At 32.4% G+C, this 3215-nt stretch overlaps 1 pseudogene across 1 annotated transcript; it reads left to right on the forward strand.

Annotated features, from left to right (window-relative positions):
- The first annotated feature begins 547 nt into the window (after positions 1-547).
- On the forward strand, positions 548-2572 carry LOC110825060 (BTB/POZ domain-containing protein At3g05675 pseudogene; annotated as a pseudogene). Its single transcript, XR_015818486.1, has 2 exons — positions 548-978; positions 1173-2572. The product of XR_015818486.1 is annotated as a BTB/POZ domain-containing protein At3g05675 pseudogene (transcript).
- The last annotated feature ends 643 nt before the right edge of the window (positions 2573-3215 follow it).

Raw genomic sequence — 3215 nt, forward strand, 5'->3', positions numbered from 1 at the left:
TTCCATAAGTTAGGAATAACTTTTTAATTTTTATTTTTCAATTTATATTTATACAAGAATTAGAATATAAATAAAATTATTTTTAAAAATATCAAAGATAAATATTTTTAAATTTAATGTCATCTCTATTATTTTTATTTAAATTAATTTATATAATGTCATAAATAAATAAATAAATTTTAAAAATAAGAATAATTTTGTTATTTACCAGAAAGAAAGAGCCTTACATTTGAAGCAAATGGGCACTGCAAAATGATATGTAGGGAAATAAAAATAAATTTAAAATAATAGCAGGAGCTTAAAAATCAAAGTATTAAATTTAAAAAAAACACAACTATTAAATATGAAAAGAAGAATTAAAATATTGGGTATTTAACTATATAACTTCCCTTTATTATTATAATTATGAGCAAATTCAAGTTAAATCTTTCGTAATATACATCATGCAATAAGTAACTGAAACTCCAAACATTTGTGTTAGGGTCAGATGTCCCTTATGGTAGCTTGTAAAGAATACATTTCTATTCATTTTAGTTTTCTTTTGGCTGGATGTGATTCTGGGTGAGTACCTGTGGATAAGGGCTTATGAAGATATTCATCAATGAAAGGGAATTATGAAGATCTTCATCACTAATTTTGTAACTAAGGATTATTAGAAAATGAAAATGGCTTTTTCTGTGGCACAATAAGTTACTTGTTTGTCGTTTTTATGTCTTTCCTAAGTTTCTGTGTAAATGAAATAATGATTAGAAAGCATATATGAACTTAAGAGATAGACAGTAGCCAATATCTTGTACATATGCTATATTCCTTGTGATAGGTATTCTGATCTCTATTTTTGGATGTCAGCAAATGTAATTAATAAGTTTCTCAGTTCATGTAATCTCAGTTCATAATATGCAGAATGAGCTCTTGGGTATATTTATCTATTCTATTGAGTGCTACAGACATGAAATGCCCATCAAGCCATTATATTAGGTATACAGTTTGATTTGAACGTGCAAATCTCCATTTTAGAATAATATATTTAACAGCATGATTTTCAAGTTGTGACAGTCTCTGGCTTAATCTATATCAAACAAATGTTATTATTTTTATTTTAGACTTTCATTTCAGATTTGATTTTGATTTTCGTTAAGAGTTCAGTCTAATTTGAATATTTATTGTTTTAGTTGCTGAAGGATGAATTTTGTATCCTTCATTACTCTGTATGGACTCAACTGAAGCAGCCAAGCCTTGCAGATTTGGGGACAAGAGTACTAGTGATATCACTCTGCACTTGAGAAATACTAGTGGTAGACTTGAATGGTTCTACTCCCACTTTATTCTCATAAACAAGAGCAAGTTCTTTGCTGATCAGATCTCCAGTCCTGACTGTAAATTACAACCATCATGTTAGTCTTTTGACATTGTTGGATCTCTCTTCAAAGTTGCTTCTGGAGTCCGTGGACCCTGTTGAATCTGCTGTTGGTATTCTTCAGATAGGCGGTTTGCATTGCATTGTAAAGAGATAAGGGATTGCTGCATCTAGTATTTGGAGGCTATTTCTTGGTAAGACGGATGAGGAAGAAATTATAAATACAGTCTCATAACTGGGTCCAGTAGCAATGCCCATTTTATCGAGAATTCAACCTCTAGATATAATTGCATCGAAAAATGCTTTCATTTTAGTGGTTCAATTCGCCATGTCCTTTGACGGAGCATCTCCTCCATTTGGAGATTATCTTAAAACCTCTGCTCAAGAACAGGTTGAGTACATGCTGGGGGCAGATGAGCATACCCCATTAGTTACAGCTGATGATGAAGTGAAATCAGTAGTAAGAATGGGCCTCTCAAAAGTTTGCTCTTCGTTCAAAACTGAATTATCTTCCATGCTTTTGGAGTCGGATCTCACATCTCAGACTATAGAAGGTAAAGCCCTGCGGAGTCTACATGACATCGAATGGATGTGTAACATCTTATCGAGGATGGATTTAATGAAGGACTTTGTTTGTAACTGGGCAGAGATCTCTGGTAAGGTTTTAGAGATAGTAGAGGATAAGAAACCAGGATCTGCAATGCTGGGTTTGAAAGTAAAGCTAATAGAAGTGACAGGCAAAGTGTTGGAAACAGTAGGGTACGGGAATGTAATCCTTCCAGCTATGGGCCGGTTGCAATTGCTAAATTCATGGCTCCCATATCTCCAGAAGATAAAAGTGATTTTGGACACAACAAACAAGGAGCAATTGAGCAATACATACACGATGGAGGAAGAGATGTGGGGAAACATTGAGGGAGCAATTGTGTCATTGGTACTGGCATTGCCATCAAATGACCAAGCTAATGTTTTTGCAGATTGGATAAAGACAGAACACGTGAGATATCCTGATTTGAGTGAGGCGTTTGAAATTTGGTGTTATAGGACTAAGTCTGCAAAGAGAAGATTGTTGGAGGGATATGAAAGTGTTGGCAATGCCACTGTCAGTCTTTGATTAGTTTAATTTGATGGGCCTGTTGTTGTATGATCAATTTAGCTGTATTGAATTGCATAATCCTCTTTTTCATAATAATAGTAGCAATATATAATTGAAAATTCTTCATTTTCTAACGCAGAAAATAACCAACATCCTTATTTGTTTTGAGGAATGAAGATGAAACAACCAGGAAAATTAGTCTTGTCTTAACCCATCTACCAGACAACCTACAAAATATATGTAATATATATGACTAACTCGTGTAATTTTATAATCCTTTTGTCAAGAGTATTTTGTCCAAATATTATAACAATTTTAGTAGTTTAGCAAAGACGGATCCCCCAAATGCGTCCAATTATCTTCTTCAAATTTTGATTCTAAAAGTAAAGTGAAAAGAGTCAAATATTATTTTAAATTCAAATTTTGTGATAATTTACTTACTAATTAGTACGTAATCTAGGTACATGTAATATATTTTTTAGGACAATATTAGAACTTAATGTCGCCCTTGCTTGTAATAATTTTTTAGGGAACCATGTGTAACGACAATCTTTCTATTACTTGACATTGAGTGTGTCTATAAAAACATTTAGAAAGTAGAGATCATATGATATATGATTCTTGAGTCTATAATCCAAAAGTTCTCAAAGAATTTATCTGAAACATAAGTTCATGTCAGGTAGAATTCATATTTTAGTGTCTCAATAAATCGATATTTGTTTATTTCTCTAGAGATTCTAAGTCCTGCCTCTTGTGTTCCAA

The sequence above is a fragment of the Carica papaya genome, chromosome 4 (genome assembly GCF_054855325.1).
Source record: "Carica papaya isolate Zhongbai chromosome 4, ASM5485532v1, whole genome shotgun sequence".
Lineage (NCBI taxonomy): Eukaryota > Viridiplantae > Streptophyta > Magnoliopsida > Brassicales > Caricaceae > Carica > Carica papaya.